The following is an 18432-nucleotide window of genomic DNA, read 5'->3' on the forward strand; positions in this document are numbered from 1 at the left end:
CTCCCTTTCTGGCACTTCTGCCCAGTAGATTTCAGGGGTGGAGAGCAAAACAGAGACTGTGATTGAAAATGAACAACCAGTGGGATGAATTTGCTATAATGCAGCATCTTATTATTGGTACTGCAGTGCATCTTGCCCCCTCACCAGTAGGCAGCATATTACTGATGTGCTGTTATTGCAGCTGCAAGAGTTTTTCTGATTTGCTGATTTTACTGATAGATCTCCTGAAGTGGGCAAAGCTCTCCCATCAGCCAGCTGGTTTCTGCTTGTGAAGGGTAAATGTGGGAGCCCTTTTTCCCTGCTTGCAAGAATATAAGTTTTTGACTTAATTACTAATTACTCCAGATTCTGCTCCTGTTCCACTCAGGGTCAGATCTTTGCAACTGATATCAATGAGAATGTGATCAGGGCAATGGAGGAGAGGGTGCATCACAAAGAGAGAACCCCAGTAACTGTGTGAGGGATGTTTTCCCATCCCTGCAGAAAGCTGACTTTCAATTTGGTGTAAAAGGCAGACTAGGCACTCTTAACCCATTCTAGGATTTCTTCCACAGATAGAAAATTAAACAGTCTCTGAAGTAAACAATAAAAGATGGGAACCTGAGGGAGTAGCACAGGAAAGGCAATGTTGTCAATCAGCTGGGAGGTAGTCTGAGTGGTGGAGAGAGTATACAATGTTTTATCTCACAGTGGAGAAGGATGTTGGTACTCTACCTGATGTAGAGTTATTGGGTCTCAACCCTCTTTTGGGCAAGAGCTAATAAGACCTTATTTCTTTTGATGCCACCAACTATGGTTAGAAAACCAGCACTGAACAATGCTGTGACACTAGGGGGGGAAAAACCCCAACCCACTGACTTTTGCTTTTGGTCTTACTCTTTTAAACTCTGCTAAAGAGGGATGGAACTGATTGGAGTTAATTTTATGGAGAATCTTAAAGAATATGCCTTAAGGCTTTTGCTTCTTTGTGCTGTTGGTGATACTGCTGGAAGGCTACATGTGTTGCTCTGGTAGAACAATCATAACTTCCCATTGACTTAAAGTACCATCTTATTTACTTCAGTGAAGGTGACTTGTGCAATCATGATTGCATTCAGACAAGGTGGTTATTTGCATGACATGTTCTGCCTTAAAATTATTGTCTGCTTGCCTTCCTTAATTTTAAACAGCAGGATGCATCACCCTACAAACACCCTTACCCTGCAAACCAACCTGAATCTGGTTTTGACCTTTCTATTTTAATAATACTTTACTTTTCATAATGTTAAGAATCTTTTAATCTCATTCTGCCTCAGGATATGATTTTCATCCTTCTCCTACTGAAGTTAACAAAAAGGCTTCCATTACATTCAGTGGGAGGCAGAATTCAACCAACTTTAATCCTTTTCAAAACAATAACTGGTTCATAGACTCACTTGCTGCCTGAGCCCTCAAATAGGAAATTACAATCTTAAAAATAAGGGAGGTTCAAGTCCCTACTTTTCTGATGCTTACATCTGCAAAATGAACTTATTTGTCACTTTTAAGAGAAAGAATGCTGTCTTGTAACTCTTTCATCTGTTATTGCTCCCATCTGTGCATTCAGTGCAGGGAAAAACTCTTGTAGTAATGACTCCAAACTTCTCATGGTAGTCCTAAATTGACTCCTTATTAATTCTGTGTTTTCCTGGCTGTATACAGGGATGGGAATGTAGACTGTATGGTGAACTGCTGTGAGGTTACCCTGCTGATAGTAATATTACTCTAAAATTATATTTCTACAATACGTTGCTTGAATCTGCACCCTAAATTCACAAGGAAGACATAATAAATTCTGACTCTTCCTGTAGATTCCAATAATCCCCAAAATCACAGCCAATCTTAGCTTTTCAACCCTCTTTGATACCCAGTGGTCCTGTATCTTTTACAAACAGTCATTATTATTATTGCTTGATCTTGTTGCTGCTTTCTGACTATTTTAATCCTGCAATTAGTCACGTGTGCTCCACAGAGCTCTGTAGAGGCATAATCAACTTTTCTGTAAAGACAGGAGATGAGCTTTGCAACTGGCATGTTGTGATGGGACCATTTGGGACCCTAATGAATATATTAAACGGTCTGGGGGAGATGGGAACTGTTTTGGGTTTATCTGAAGACAATCTTTGGAGCAATTCAGCAAAACAAAATAAGGGGAAAAAATTTGTTTTCAGCACTTCAGTTGCGACATTGTTTGCTTCAAAATGAAATGCTTCAGTTTTAGGTGACTTAAACTTCAGGCCCAGTTCCAAAGAAAAACATCTCGATTTAAGAAAGAATATTTTAGCAAAAACGTTTAATTATTTTGATGGACTGCTCCTTTTTTGTGCCCTCCCCTTTCCTGTGTCTGAAAATGCCAAAGTTGTGGCACTAGAGCTGTAGGCTGACCTTTACTTTTTTTGCCACTGCATTTTTTGCATAGTTCCAGTTGTCCTCACTTCACACCAGAGTGAAAGACAACAGTGAAAGCAAAGCCTGGACAGTCAGAGTTTCCTTGAGCGCCCTCACAGGCCTTGAGTCACGTTTGAAGCCACGTCTCTGGGCTTTGCTTTTGTCATCTACAGAACACAAATGGACTAAAGATAAAGGCTAACAGAAATTGTGTTCAAGAAAAATGTCCTGGGAGAGACTTAAATATTCCTGTCTTAAGGGTGTAACCGTTGGAGATGAAGGGGTTAAAACTTCTCTGTGCTTATTTTCTGGTTTCTGATTCTGCCTCTGGAGCAACTGTGCTGGTCACTGCAAGGAGTAGGAACACTTAACCAGATAGAATACTAGTTCCAGCTGGTACAGCCACTTCTAAAATCTCTCCTCTGTAGTGAGATGGTTATAATTAACTGTCCTTTCTGGTGTTTGTGAAGACACTCAAATAAAACCCCCCACCACTATATGAGAACAAAGTGCTATCAGTGGGTAATGCTGATGAATGCAGTTACTGGTTCAACAGAGCACTTGTGGGAATTTGCCCAGGATTAATCTTGATTTCCCAGCACATTTGCAGGTGAAACATATTCTGAAGTGAAATAAGAGGTTAATCATTAGAAGGCAGCTGACTGCTCTAAGCAACGGCCTTTTTCATCAATGCTTCTGATGCAAATAAAAACCCCAAACAGCTCTAAAACTAAATATAGCATAAAAGTCCTCAAAAGCCAGTCAATAAACAGTAATTATCTCTCACAGCTGGAAGCATGTTCTGCTTTGAGTGCAACCAACAAACTGTGCTTGACTGTGTGATGATTATTTCAATCAGGTTATAAAGGAGAATGCTATTTGGGAGCTGCTCACTTGGAAGGTGTTCTTGTAAGTGTGTTCTGTTTCCAAACCCTTCTCCTCCTTTCCATATTGCTACAGACCTTGATAAATGGTAAAGCCTGGCTGACTTGAATGCAAAATCAATTTATGATTCAGATATTGCTCTTGGGAAGAGCTTCATCAGCTCTCTGCCCTGTGTTCCCTCTTGCTCCCTCCTGTGCAACCACTGGCCTCAGCAGAGCCAAGCAGACTTTGAGTATGGGATTGATCCTACCAGGTCCCATGGATGAATGCCTCCTGAGAGGTGGTGAATCACAATATTTTGGGAAGGGGAAAAGGAGCAGAATAGACAATTTTGCCATGTTTCATCGTCCCAGGCACAGCCATTTGAAAAAACCTTTGAAAAGAGCTGAGGAGTGGCCTAAGCTATGGGAGCTTAAGAAACACAGTCCTTCCTGACTGGCTACTCTAATGCTGTCAAACTGAAGGACAGGTTTGAATTGACTCTCAAAATTAACATGTCAGCAACCATATCAGGAAACTGAATTTTATGACGTTCCAGTGATGTGTCCTCCTTATTCCAGGAAATGAAATTCTGTGTCCCACCACCAAACAGTTCACAGAAATCCTGGGCTGGTGTGCATAATGTCCATTTCAATAAGAGCCACATTTTTCAGTATCATCTTGCAATACATGGGACCTGTTTTAGAAACAGCATGACCTTTGAGGTTTTGTTTTTCCATGCTAGAATGATGGTTGTCTTCTGGAAAATAGCATCTATTCTGATGTTCATTCTCCATTTCTGACAGTATCCACGTATCCAGTTGTTTTCTCAGGACATAAATAAAATAATGCAAGGCCCTTGTAGATGGATGTGCACTGCGTGTCCATACTCCAAATTGTTGCAGACTTCCCTGTATGTGCTGGGTTGTGAAAAATTTCTACCTGAGATGCAGCTGCAGTTTTTAGATATTCCCATCTTTCTTCTTCCTAATTGGGTTGGTTGAAATTTTCCCATTTGTTTTCATATCTTTGGTAAATTTGAGAAAGCAAAGAGGCTGCCAGTCATTTTAGTTATTAGTTAAGCAGAGCTGTTTTACTAGAATGACATGAGCAAGGAAGGTTTGTTGGTTGTTTTTTCAAACACTGGCCTCTCTTACTTGGAAGACATTTCCATTTTTGTAACTAGTATCTTGGGATGCTGAATGTACCTTTTACTTCATTGAGTTGTTCAATTTGTATTTCATTACTTTAAAAGTATTTAGATTGTCACTAGAAGTTGAAAATAAAAGCTGTTTCCATTCTAGGTCAGGTGCTGCTTTCTTTTGATTTTGCATTATTTGTGCTGCGGGTTAAATTTGAAATTACTTCAATTCACATGAGGAATAAGAGTCTGAGAAGTTTTGTGGAATATCTCCATATTTTTTTTTTTTACCCCTACTGTAGCCAAAAGGGAAGGATCCTCACTGTGGTTAAAAATTGTGTTTGATTATTTTGCAGTATTATATTGTGTCTTACTATGCTTGTTTTGGGGATCTTTATAAACTGGTATGGAACAGCAATTTCAGCAACGATTTCCAAGACAAAAAGAAGTACAAGAGCAAAGCAAAGTGAGCTGTTGGTGGAGTGGTAAATACTCAGCTTGCTTGCTCTAGGTTATTGTGTGCCATGGCATGGGATGGCTGTGGAGTCTCGGGATTTTTTGCTAAACTAACCATTCTTCTAAACAGAATGTCAGGCAGGACACATAAGATATGTCTGAGGGTTTTGCAGTGGTGCCATTTCTAGTGTGTACCCGATCTATTCTCAAGAACCATAAAGCTTGCTCTAGTTCAGAGGTATTTTTTTCCTTTCATTGCTTTTTTCCTCTTCCTTTTTTCTAGTCTTTCAGGAAAGGCTTTATCAAGACCACTGAGGAATAGGATAGATGGAGTTGGGTGTTCGCAGGTAGCCCAAAACATTGCAAAACTGTGATAGACCATAAAAGTATGATACAGTGCAGAAATTCATCACAATCAAAAAAAGTTCTCCCGAGATTAGTGTAGAACAACATATCTTGGTGTAGTTCAGATGTTCTCTCAAGGCTACATTCTTGGCAGCTCCTCACTTTGGCTGGTCTTTTTGTTTTTCCAACTGTATATGGACTTCTTTTGTTTCAAATTAGCCTGTTGATTGGCTGCAGATGTACACCAAAATGTCCTTTGTTTTAGTGTACATTTTCAAGTGAATAATGATTAGCACTGGTTGGAAACTTTTCCGTTGAAATGATTTGACAGACATTTGTGGTTACAGCAAAATTGATATTTTCTGTGGAAATGCATCACTTTTGCCAAGGAAAAAAAAACACAACTTTTTTTGTCAAGTCATCCTGAAATTCATGGTTTATTTTAGGTCAGCTCGTTAAATGGCTCTAAGTTGTTGCATTGTTTCAGGACACTACTTAAGACTTGTCTTTTCATGACCTCTTTTTTCTTGTTGCTCTGGGCTCCATTAATCAGTCTGTTCATCCATCAGTACCTCTTGCTGGAGATGGCAGGATAGCAATCTGGGAACTGTAGTAGCTGGGATGCCCTCAGAGAGAGAAAATATCCCAAAGAGGAGGTTGTGGATAAGAGCACAGCTCTTGTGGGGAAAGTGCAACAGCACTAAGTTTGCAGTTACAACTTGGAAGGGTTTTGGTTGCTTCCTGTGCCAAATGTAGTTATGGAAAACATAAAGCTTTCTTTGGAAAACATTTGTATCTGGTAATATATAATAATTAATAATTATTAATAATTTAATCCTGTCCAGGATTACAATCTTATTTATATGATGCCTCCTGTTAGCATCTGTAGTTTTATCATTGTATTTCATTCTGCTGAGGTACCTTCATGCTCAGTCTTAAGGCTTAAAAAAACCAAAACCACAATAATAATAATAAACTCTTTTGCTTCTTTTTATTTGAATTTTGAGGGTATTTTTATGAAGCCTTTAAAACTCCCTCAAGTCCCATCTTGAAGCTCTTCTCTACAAGCACGAAGGCTTGAAACTTAGCTTTCATTAAGAAAACACAAGATCATTAAGTAATTACTGTTTTTCAGGAACTGTGGCTCTAAGGGAAAAAAATAACATTACAAGACTTTCATTGGTATATTGAGAGCTGGGTATATATAGTGCAAGTTTTCCAATCACATGTGAGAGCCATTGCACAGGAATAGTGGTGATACTTGTTTTGGTGGTGATTGCAGCAGATTCCAAGCCTTTAGGAAAAATTGGAAGCAACTTTGACATTATTATCTTTCTTCTTGCTTCATAAGGACCATAGTGTACACACAGCAGTTATGTATTGTGTGTCAAAGTGTTTTTGACAGGACCAAATCAGTCAAATGAAAATCCTTTCCCCAAGAAAATAATGGATTGAGGGAGTAAAGAAAGGAAGAAAAAAGAGAATATGGAAGGAATGAGGAATTAGTGGCAAAGAGGTCTGGGAGAAAGGCTGCCAGACCCTCCCCTGGTGTAATTTGTTTTCACTGACTCCAGTGGAGCTGTGTTGTTCCATAGGTGAGGAATTGCTGAGAGTGCACAAGGTTAGCAGGTAATGTGTCATTGCTTGATAACTGGAAAAATGTAAGATGGAAATTCTCCTGGCAGCGTTCTTACCCCCTAGCCCCAGTGGCCATTTCAAAAAGGCTGATGAATATCTGTAGCTGCCCAGGGTCAAACCATCAAGATCACTTTTCAGCATCCTTTTGTCTTCTCCCACTAAGATACATTTCTGCCTGCAAACTACAGCTCAGAGCTGCTGTGAGCTCAGTTGTGTCTTGACAGTGAGAATACCCTGCATAAAAATATTTTTCCTAGAACTCAACAGTGGGCCAGAGAAATTTCTCTGAAGCCTGCAGTGATGTGCTTGGGGTGAATTGAATCCACCAAGTGTAACTTGGGCCAAGCTATGATGGGATATAAGCAAGCGAAGAAGCCAAAGTCATTGGAAAACTTTTCACCTCCAACTTACCAGTGTCCTGAGGTGAAAGTTTTCTAGTATTTGTTAGTCTGATTTGGAGCTAAGATAAAATCTTTTTTTTCCTCCATTGCATTTATACCTCACAAGGAATTTTGTTGGAGTTTGTGCAAGACAGAGGAAGTCCTTCTTCCACTGCAAAATTACATTATAAAAAAATCTACAAGATTTTTTTTTTGTTATACAAAAATGTTTGTTTTTAAAACAAGCAAACAAAAGGGTACATTTTTCTCTTTTGTGTCCTTTCTCATACTTTTGCTAAAATGGTTATCCCTAGCCTTGATTTTTGCAGTGGCTCCGTCTCTATGACTGTAAGTCATTAAATGTTCACAAAAGTGAATAAGCTGCTTAATGTCCTATTCCCCTATGACTTGAGACTTTATCTAAAAAATCCCCCCTAATAAACATCCTCCCAAATCCTTAAACATCTGTCTTAGTACTGTGCAATTGCAGCATGGAGGAAACAGAAGGGACTCACTAACCAAATGTAATTCCTGTAAAACAGGGACATAAGGAGATCAGATTGATAACTGAGCACATCAAGGATTTAACGTTATCTAAATACTTAAAGTCCATGCTTAGGCAAGTACTAATAACCTCAGACAATATCTACAATATCCTTAATTTCAGAGAGAATAGAAAAGCCCACTCTTTTGTACCAAGTAATGTACACAGATAGGGGCTCTAACTTATTAAAATTAATTTTACAATTAGAGAACACACTGAATCTGTTAAATTAGCACATAATGACGGGAACAGATGTCACTTACTGCTGAATGAGCAACACAAAATATCAGGAGTGTACTGTGCAATGCTGTCTCATGCTCTCTGACAGCCAACTCGAACTCCCTGAAGTCAGCCTGCTCCTTAAAAACCTTATCCTAATGTTTGTCTAGCCAGAGGCATATTGCAGTGGTGACAGAAGGCACCCCCACTGCAAGTCCTAACCCTTTCCATCCTCTTTCCTCAGTCTGCCAGAAACCCTAGGCAGAGTCTATTCAGTGTAGTCATTCCCCTCCAGGGATATGTCAAACAGAAAATCAAAGTTAATTCTCCAGAGGCCTCTCTTGGACCAAGCCACATACAAACCTAATCCATAATTACATAATTTTCTATTGTCAAACATAATTTCTCTGGGTCAAGATGTTACTTATATCTCACGAGAATGCAATTTTTTTCAAGCACTAGGTTAATTTAAGGCAGAGTTGTAGACTCTTGCTTCTAGCTGTGTGATGCCAGAAAAATCATAGGAAGTATTTTAAAGGAAGAGCAAAAGGATTGAACACAATTTTACTGTGATTAAAAAGAGAAAAGAGAAAATATGATGATTGGAGTGTAAAGGGTGAACAGTCTATAGGTTCCACTAGGGCAGACATTGCTGCTACTTTGGTGATGGGAACCTGTAATGTGGCTTTTGTGTATTTGATTAATAAGCAAGATGGGGTTGAAATATTCTGCACACCATAGGCATGCACTGTTGGCTGCACATTACTAAAAATATGCAAAGGAGTAATCAATAGCTTGGAGTCATCTGTAGGGTATCTGAAGTAACCTGGTGGAAAGATTGGCCATGCAGTGGTTCTTCAGCATCCTCAACACCCCTACAATGCTGCTGCAGAAGGCTGTTGCTGTCTCTTCTCTCCTCCTTGTGGCTTCACAGCAGAAATTGTACAGGCAAATTACAGCCAAAAAATGAAGTGATAGTTTAGTACTAGGCAGCTTTTAACTGAGTGATGTTATAGTGTGAGAGATTTGAAGAGACAGAGCCCTCATTCCCAATCTGTTTACACAATTACATGAATCAGTCATGGATATGGATAGTCATATAGTCCAGATCTACTTTTTGTGAGCGAGCCAGGGACAAGCTGGTTCCCACGTGCCCCGAAAATGGGAGTAATGTGTTTTTTTCAGAGTGCCCTTTGCAGCAGTATGACATGTGATGTGAGGCACTTGAGGTTTGCTGGCCATACAAACCCTGTTCCTGTTCTTGTTTGGTTCAATGCAAGTGATTTTGTGAGGAAGTAATTAAATCAAATGAAAGCATTATGTTCTCCAAAGAAACAGCAGAAAGCCAGAACAGTATTTACAAACCATATACTCTTGTTGAGCCTCCAGCTTGTTCAGGAGGGCTTTTCTGCTCTAATTCTTCTGATTTGCTTTGGTGCATCGAGCAATTCTGTGACTTAACAAGTGTTCCTATGGACACATACACACAAAGGTCTTGGATCACGTGGGAGTTTCACTGAGTTCTTCTGAAACAATAATATGGTTGAGATGAAAGAATTCTGATCCTGTCAATTGAAACACTGAGCTTCAAGCTCCACGTTTGGCAGCCATCGCTAATACTTGCTACGTCCTCGTTTCTTATTTTGGAAAGCTCAATTTCCTCTCCAGATCCTGAGTGGCTGGAATGTGTCTTTCAATTCCAAGAGAGAACTGCAGGCATGGTCTCCAGGATGCCTGTCCAGCGTTAATTTTTCTGCTGAGGCGTGTGAATATGAGAACATTGCATCCTTGGAGCACACCTGTCTTTATCATTGTTTTTGGGGGGGAAGTAAACTTGTTCTTGGTGGTACCTGAGTGTGCTTGGTGAGTTGAACATGTAAGATCCTGCCTTTCTTTAAGCTAATTATGTTTATGGTACATGTGTATTGTAATGCTGGGAAAGCCATATGAGACTTCAGCCTGCTGAGAATGCTCTCAAGCATTTCATTTCAGCAGAAACCACTCTGGTCCCTCAACATCGCTCACTGTGAGCTGCGGCGGGCGGGATAAGCAAAGTGGCTTTTGGGATCTATTTTATCACACCTTTAGGACATAAGCTCAACAATTTCTTTCGTTTTGCTTGCAGCTGAAATGAATTAGCTTTTTTTTTCACCCGATTCCCATCCCGGGCCCTCCCAGGCATCCCTGTTCCAGGCGAGCCCACGAGAGGGCACCCGGGACACGCCGCTCCCGAGCCCGGGCAGCTCCGGCGCTCCGCTCGCTCGTTTCTCCCGGGGAACTTCGATTCTAAGGGACTGACGAGCTTCAGCTGCTCCATGTCACCCTTCCACAGGTGTGGGATGGACCGTGTGCGTGGGCACCCTCACCTCCGCCCGCTAAAATCCGCTGTTCGTTTCGCGAAAACAAGTAGGCAGCCAAAATTGAACGGGCAGCCCCGTGGCAACAGCCCGTTTTTGTGCTTGTCCAAGCAACAAGAGCAAAAGTTTTCTAGTAAAGTCGGGAAGCTCAGAAAAATATTCCAGCTTGCTAAAGCTAAAAAAGAAACAGAACTGAGTTGCTTTGAGTTTCCAAGTTTAAATGATGTTTATTCTCATCTTACTAGGCAAACTTTAATGATTTTCCTGGTGTTATTGTCATCCGTGCCATTGGTTATGGCAATCACTTTGTACCTCTGAGTTCGGGTAATAAGTGCTCAAAAAATAGATGCACTTTATAGATCCAGGCACCTCTCATGAGAAGATGTAGGTCAGATAATTCCTGTCCTCCACCTTTTTTTTTTTTTCTTCATCCTTCTCTATCTGTGGTTGAAAAGGACTGCTGCTGGAACTAGAAAGAAGTCAGAAATATTAGCCAGATTAAAATATGCTTCTGCCAGCTCCACCTAATTTCTTGGGAAGGGATTAGCTGCCTGAAAGCTACAAGCCAAATAAATCATCAATCTGCCATCAAAGTGTCAGAGAAAGAAACACTTAGCTAGAGAACTGTAGAATCATAGAATGGTTTGGTTTGGAAGAGACCTTAAAGGTTATATAGTTCCAATGCTCCTGCCATGGGCAGGGAAAGCTTTCACTAGACCAGGTTGCTCAGAGCTCCATCCAACCTGGCTTTCAACACTTCCAGGGAGGGGGCACCTACAGCTTCTCTAGGCAACCTGTTCCAGTGCCTCACCACCCTCACAGTAAAGAATTTCTTCAAATTTCTAATCTAAACCTGCCCTTTTTCAATTTAAAGCCATTCCCCCTTCTCCTATGACTCCATGCCTTTATAAAAAGTCCCTCTCCAGCTCTCTTGGAGTCCCCTTTAGGTACTGGAAGTGACTCTAAGGTCTCCCTGGAGCCTTCTCTTCTCCAATCTGAACAGCCCCAGCTCTCTCAGCCTGTCTTCACATGGGAGAGGTGCTCCAGCCCTCTGATCTGTTCCTTCTGTCTATCTTGAAATAGTATTTTACAACAGGAGGAATTGCTTCTTCAATATTCTTATTGTTTGGGGTTTTTTTGTTTTGACTTGTCTTGGTTTTGTTTTTGTGTTTTTGTTTTGTTTGTTGTTGGTTTTTTGTGTTCTGTGGTTTTGTTTGCTTGTTTTTTGTTTTGTTTTGTGTTTTGTGGGTTTTTTTGGTGTGGATTTGTTTTATTCCCCCCCCCCCCCCCCCCCGGGAATGATAGTAAAAAACCCTAGGGGACTTGTTTTTGATGGCTTAGCTGTCCAAGTTGAATGGAAAACCAGAGGACCAAAATGGGCTTGCAATAAGTGAAGAGAGTCTAAGATACTTGTTGTCTCACTAACATTACTGACCTTCTCATGCCAGCAGGTAGTCTGTGAAAGCTCTGTCAAGAGACATTTATTTGGCTGATACCATTCCATATTTTAATCCTGGGACTCTCCTTAGTGAAAACATATAGATTTCAGTTTGTTTGTTATATAAGACAATGGGTATCAACAAGGGAGTAAATACATCACAAATAAGACATCTGCTGTTACTTTTTCTGACTTTTTTTCTTTTTTTTTTTTTCTTGTTTTGCTAGAAGTTTTTGGACAAAACGTGAATGATTTTAAAGCTGTTGGAGACTTTGCAACTTCAGAAACAGGAAGCTAAACTTTGAGGCTACTCTAAGGCTGCCGGAACACTGAGCAGAAGTTGAGGAGATACTGAATGTATCCCATGGCCTGAAGGCAGGATTGACACCAGACCTTCTACACTTTTCTTTGGCTGTGAGTTCCCCAGACAAAACCTTTCTCTTTCTTTGTGTTTTATAGAGCTTTGGACAATAACAGCAGAAACCCAACAGGACTGGGACTGTTTGTGATCTTGTAATAAGAGTGATCCATGGCAAAACACAGGTATCTACTGTGCTCTTCAATACAGCAGCATCATTGTTATCTGTCCTGGGTTAGGCACAGAATAATTTTAATTAATATAGGGAGCTCTATATGCTAAAAAAGCCATCAATATGCAAAGGAAGAGCATATGTATAAAAATTTGGCCAGACTGCAATTTTTGTTTTGTTCTGGAAGTTTAATATTTTCAGGAAAACCTTATTTAGCCCTTTATTATGTTTTCATAACCTTTTAAAACGCAAGAATCAAGATACCTGTGATCACATTTTAATTCATCACATCCATATCCTTTCTGTAGCTTTAAATAAGCTTTTTTTCTTTTTAACTTACTAGTTTGGTTTCTCCATTTGCAAAATGTAGGTCACTCCTTTCTCAGGGGTGACATCAGGGTAAAATCCATTCATGCTTTTGAGGTGTTCCTATTAAAGTTTTGAGGACCGTATAAGTACCGAGGCGTCAAGGAATATTAAACTATCTGCTGCAAATGTCTCTGCTTTTTTTCTGTGTGGTTCACTAGTGAGCACTCAAGAGATGACCTTAGTGTTGCTGGTGGCACTCTTTCAGATCCTGTTTAAAACAACTGTTGAATGACTCACTGTTTCAGGAACATGGAAAGTTTCCCAGAGTGTGTTTGTGCTCCACTGTCTTAGAGTCAGGAGATGGAGCCGCTCAGGAAGGCTGTTGCAGATGACTGAGTGTGCTTATAATGGGTGGACTATTCTCCCCTGCTTTGGAACATCTGCTGGTGATTTTAAAAATGAATCTAAAAAAATAATCTGTTGGCTGGTGCCTGGTAGGAAGCAAATACAGGTTGTTTTTGTGTCGCTGGTGATGTATCTTTAGAGGATTACACATGCCAGTTGCTTGACTTCAATGAAAATTTTCACAGTGGGGTGATGTAGTGTTGATTTAGAATAATTTTTATTTTTTTCCCCAGTACTTCTATTCTCTCTTTACTACTTTAGGCATGGCACTAAGCCTTGCAGCTCAAATCTGAACTCCAAGATCCTTAAAATGTGATTTAGGATGTAGGGTTTTCACACGAGATACTTTCAAAATTGGCATCTCCTTCTTCCCCTGGCCAGGGGGAAGAACAGTCTTCTGATTGTTTCTTCAGTGAAATTTATGAGCCCATGTTTTTGCCATGGCATGCTGTCACTTTGGGAATTATTATGATTTCATGTATCTGAAAATTATTACTTCAGATTAAAAGGAAATAGACTGCCAAGCAAACAGAACCTCGTTGAGTATACAATTGTGTTGGAAACAGATGAGTGAAATGTGAAGTGAGGATGCAGAATCTAAATTGTGATGGGAATTTTCCCAGAATTGGAAAGGCAGGAACTCAGTGCATGGTCTCCAGGTCTGTTCCTGCTGCAGTCCTGAGCACGATGTCACAGTCATCTGTTGTCTACAAGTTTATTTAGAGGGGAAAAAAGGAAGTTAGATATAAGTGACATCTGATATTTTCATTTGAAAATGAAAACTATTTGAGATTAGGAAGATTTGATTTCTTACTTGAATTGCTGTTTTGCTTTCTACATTCTCTTTTTCTCTTTTCCTTATTTTTTTCCCCTTCCTGACTGAAATTCTTTAGTAATTTAGTTGTGAGAAAAGCTTTGAAAACAGTGACAGCAGTGCTCATATCTGCCTGCAAATGAAGGTGGTGTGACTCAGTTGGTCTGGAAATGAACAAATCCTCTCATCTGGAATAAATGTAAATATCTGGTTTATATGTCAATGTTTACTATTTTACTGCTGGTCAAAAAAATGAAGGGTGAGGTGGTCAAAGGAGGAAAATGTGCATGAGATCTTATCTTCATTCAGTCAGTGAAAAATACCTACAGATCTGAGTGGATTGGGTTTCTGAGGGGTTTTTTTATTTTTCTTCATTGAGCATGGAGGAAGACAAGGGAAACAGTTGTGGAGAATGGTGTGTCCTTTGGACTGACTAATCAGTAGATGAAGTTATGAATCTGAACATAGCACCCAAGCTCAGCAGAGAAGAAAAACCCCCAGTACTCCTAAATTCTGCTAAGAGTTAAGGGTACAGAAAGTACACCTTTCTCTCAGCTGAGTTTGAATACTGGAACATAGAATCAAAAATTCATATATTTAGCTGTAGCAACAATTTGAGTGGGTAAATTCAGGGGAAAGATGGGCTTCACTGATAAAAGTGTCTCAAAAGCTGGAAAGTTAAAGTATGTTGTTCTTCTAAGATATTCCTGTCACCTGCAAATTACCACTGCCTGAACAAGATACAGGGCTAAAAAGATTGGAGGTGAGAAGATCTTGGTTGTGATTTGTACTTTGCTTTACAGTGAAACAATTAAGATAATTGTGTCTTGTGAAAAAGAAATAAGTTCAAGTAATGATTTTTGAATGCCCTTATTAGTCTTCATTGTTATGATACACCTCTTTACAATGGTTTTGGTTGTCTCCTAGATCACTATTTTGTTAATTAATCATAATTTCATTGGTTTTTAACTGTTATTATTATTGTGGTTGTAAAGCTTTGCAGTACAACACAATGAAGTCTAATGAGCTGTTGTGAATAAGGTATGAAGGTTACTTGGTTTAAATAATATCTGAAAGAGTGAATTTGGCTCATGAGCTGCTATGACCTGAATTTTCACTAGATAGGGTTCATTTTAAAGTAGCATGAGGCTATGTGGCTTGTTTAAACTTGGCAAGATACTGGTTTTAACTTGCAAGAACCACCTCACTGTATTTTCAGAGACATCTCTCTCTATCTATAATCAATGAGTTTGTAATTTTAAACTTTATATATATAACAACTATGTATGTTTATGTGCATTTAGAAGTTAAAGTGCTGTTTCTATTGTAAAAATTGTATTTGTGAAAAAAATGTTCCAGTAGGCCAGGAGTGAATAGTGTCCTGCAAAGAGCATCAAAGACACGTCAGGGACATTTTCTTGGATGAACTTTTCCTGTGCTGCTCGTTGATTTTATGTTGTGAAATGTTCTGGCTGTTTGTGAAGCAGAGAACAGAGGAGTTTCCTGTAGTCCTAGGAGGTGTCAGGGATATTGGATCACAGCATTTCTCCTAATTACAGCTGAACACACTGGTGCCTTGTGGTCAATGTGACTTAAAAAGGAGAAAAGAGAGATGCCAAGTCTTTGTGCATATTCATTAGACTGATGTATTAAGAGAGAATATTTATGAGAACATACCATCTCACTGAAGTTATCAGAGGTCTTTGTTGGGGGTTGGGTTTGCTTTTCTTTTTTTTTTTTTCTTCATTTTTTTTCCTTTTTTCCTCTTTTTAATTTTTCTTTTTTTTTCCATTTTCTTTTTTGCTTTTCTTTTCCTTTTCTTTTTTCTTTTTTCCTTTTCCTTTTCCTTTTCCTTTTCCTTTTCCTTTTCCTTTTCCTTTTCCTTTTCTTTTTCCTTTTCCTTTTCCTTGTTCTTTTTCTTTTCCTTTTTCTTTTCCTTTTTCTTTGTCTTTTTCTTTGTCTTTTTCTTTGTCTTTTTCTTTGTCTTTTTCTTTGTCTTTTTCTTTGTCTTTGTCTTTGTCTTTGTCTTTTTCTTTTTCTTTTTTTCCTTTTTCTTTTTTTTGTTCTTTTTTTTCTTTTTCTTTCTTTTTCTTTTTTTCTTTTCCTTTTCCTTTTTCTTTTTCTTGTTCTTTTTTTCCTTTTTTTTTCCTTTTTTTTCTTTTTTTCCTTTTTTCTTTTTCTTTTTCTTTTTCCTTTTTTTCTTTTTCTTTTTCTTTTTCTTTTTCTTTTTCTTGTTCTTTTTCTTTTTCTTGTTCTTGTTCTTGTTCTTGTTCTTGTTCTTGTTCTTGTTCTTGTTCTTGTTCTTGTTCTTGTTCTTGTTCTTGTTCTTGTTCTTGTTCTTGTTCTTGTTCTTGTTCTTGTTCTTGTTCTTGTTCTTTTTCTTTTCTTTTCCTTTTTCCTTTTCTCTTTTTCTTTTTCTATTTCTTTTTCTTTTTTCTTTGTCTTTTTATTTCCTTTTTCTTTTCTCTTTTTTTTTTTTTTTCTTCCCCCCCCTTTTTTTCCCTTTTAATTTTTTTTCTTCCAGGAAAAAGATCTACTGGTACCTGGATAATGAGGCACTGCACCAAAAGTATTTCTTAAGCGTAGGTAGTTAGAATAAATATTACCGAGAGTGGCAAATTATCTGGAATAGTTCCTTTTTAAAATAGCCCCATTTCCCACACACCCATATAGTTGTACTCAAGAAAAATGCTGTGGTCCCCCTAGTCTGTATTACAAAAATCTCAAAATCCTGCCCTGAGTTTCCTTTACTTCTGATTAGGATTTGAGAGATTTATCTTATTGCACAGGCTGTGGTGCAAGGCATCTCCTTGATCATAACCCTGCCATGCCAACCCTAAATACTGCAGTGGAAAAACTGTGTTTTCTATGAAGTAATTCCTACTGAAAAGATATTTTCATGGGTTCAAACCCACAGGCTGATGTGGGCCATGAAAACACAACCAGGGTTCTGCCAGCAAAGTTTGGGTGAAATAGGGACCCTTTTTACCCTGCCTAAGATTTAAGTGCAGATAGGCTGCTCTTTGTGTCTTACCTTGGATTCAGTACTACAGGCCATCCTTTGAAATCAGTAGGAGAGCTGATGGAGGGATGTGCAGCTCATCAGAATCCAGGGACAGAGGGGGAAGAGAATCAGGTCAATCACTGGCATTTTTAGCAGCAGTGCCTAAGGGGCTTCTGTGGCAGAATTCCTTTTCTGGGTCTGCAGCTGGCTTGGCTTGGTCTCAGTTGGAAAACATAGGGATGGATCTCATATTAGGGCTTGTCTTTGGGGGAAATAATTTTAAGAATAAGGTATGATCTCAGGTCAGCATCATTATTCTGCAATAAATTTCACATAGATGCTTGGCTTACATTTTAGCCCATGCTAGTTTTGGATATAGGTTAAATTAAATAGTGTGAAGGCAGGTTTACTGTGCAAAAAGAATGTCCATTTGGTGAGCTACAGCCAAGTGATTAGTTACAGCCATTTCCTAATATTAGACAAGCTCTTACAGGTGTTTATACAACCCCTGTCCTGTGAATGATAAAGCATATGGATCATTAGAGCTGTCAATCAAGCCCTTTCATTCTATTAATTTCTGGTGACACAAAAATGCTTTTCTTTCTTGATTATGAATTGAGTGGGATGAGCTAAAAGCCATGATGAAACACATGGTCTCAATCCTCAAACATCCACGTAGGAGAAAGAGTTCCTCTTTTTGCAACATATGTGTGTAACATTCATCCTGAAAATGGCACAGCAGAATTTTAGGCAGATAAAGAACTTGTTTGTACTGTAGATCTAAAACATATGAGAAATTGGAGCTTATAATATAATCACAAATAACCAAAGGTGATTGGAAAACTATTTACTCTTAAATGACAGCCCAGAATATTTAGAAATAGAGAAAAAGATTGTGGTCTTTTTCCCATCAGAAATATTGAAACACATCAAAACAAACTTTTCATGTTGCTTCTAAACAGCCTTTCAGAAATGGTTTTGAAGAGCATGTAAGAAATGGAAGAGAGGAAATGTAATTTTCTATTTCTTTTTTAAAGGAAAAAAATGCTTAAAAAAAAAGAGGTTTGGTTTTTTTTCTCCTTCACTAATAAGTTCTATTTGGGGCTTTTGCTTTTCTCAGCTTTTCCTTTAAAAAAGAAAGACAAATGAATGGAAAGGGATGAAATATCATAAACACCACATGAAAAGTTGTTAAATTTTGCAGTTCTGCAAAACGTGTTCAAGCAACATTTTCAGAGGAAATGCAGTGGTATCATTTTCTTTTGACCTGCAGTCTCAACCGAGGTTGAAGCGTTGAATTCTTTTTTGAAAAATTAAAAGAATTAATCAAAATTCCTTGGCCAGATACAACATGTGAAAGTCACACATTTCATCCTGCCACTTTTTCAGTGCTTCTAGCAACTTGCTATTTGAGGCTTTGTGTATATGCAAAATTTCTTAAATGCTACATGTTGGTCAGGTATATTTTTTGTACGCTGTTGTATGATTCTAGAAGCACAAATTTTTATGCAGGAGATTGAAATTAGCTTCTTCTTGCTTGCAGTACTGAAAATATCATGAACTGATCCAAAGTAAGGGAACT

At 38.7% G+C, this 18432-nt stretch overlaps 1 long non-coding RNA gene across 1 annotated transcript in view; it reads left to right on the plus strand.

Annotated features, from left to right (window-relative positions):
• The window catches only part of LOC135415268 (uncharacterized), a 42975-nt gene that overhangs the window by 17965 nt on the left and 6578 nt on the right, over nt 1-18432 (plus strand). Inside the window, exon 6 of the long non-coding RNA XR_010431036.1 lies at nt 12016-12202. This is a non-coding gene — a long non-coding RNA (uncharacterized LOC135415268). The remainder of the gene's footprint in view (nt 1-12015; nt 12203-18432) is intronic.

This window comes from Pseudopipra pipra, chromosome 5 (genome assembly GCF_036250125.1).
Source record: "Pseudopipra pipra isolate bDixPip1 chromosome 5, bDixPip1.hap1, whole genome shotgun sequence".
Lineage (NCBI taxonomy): Eukaryota > Metazoa > Chordata > Aves > Passeriformes > Pipridae > Pseudopipra > Pseudopipra pipra.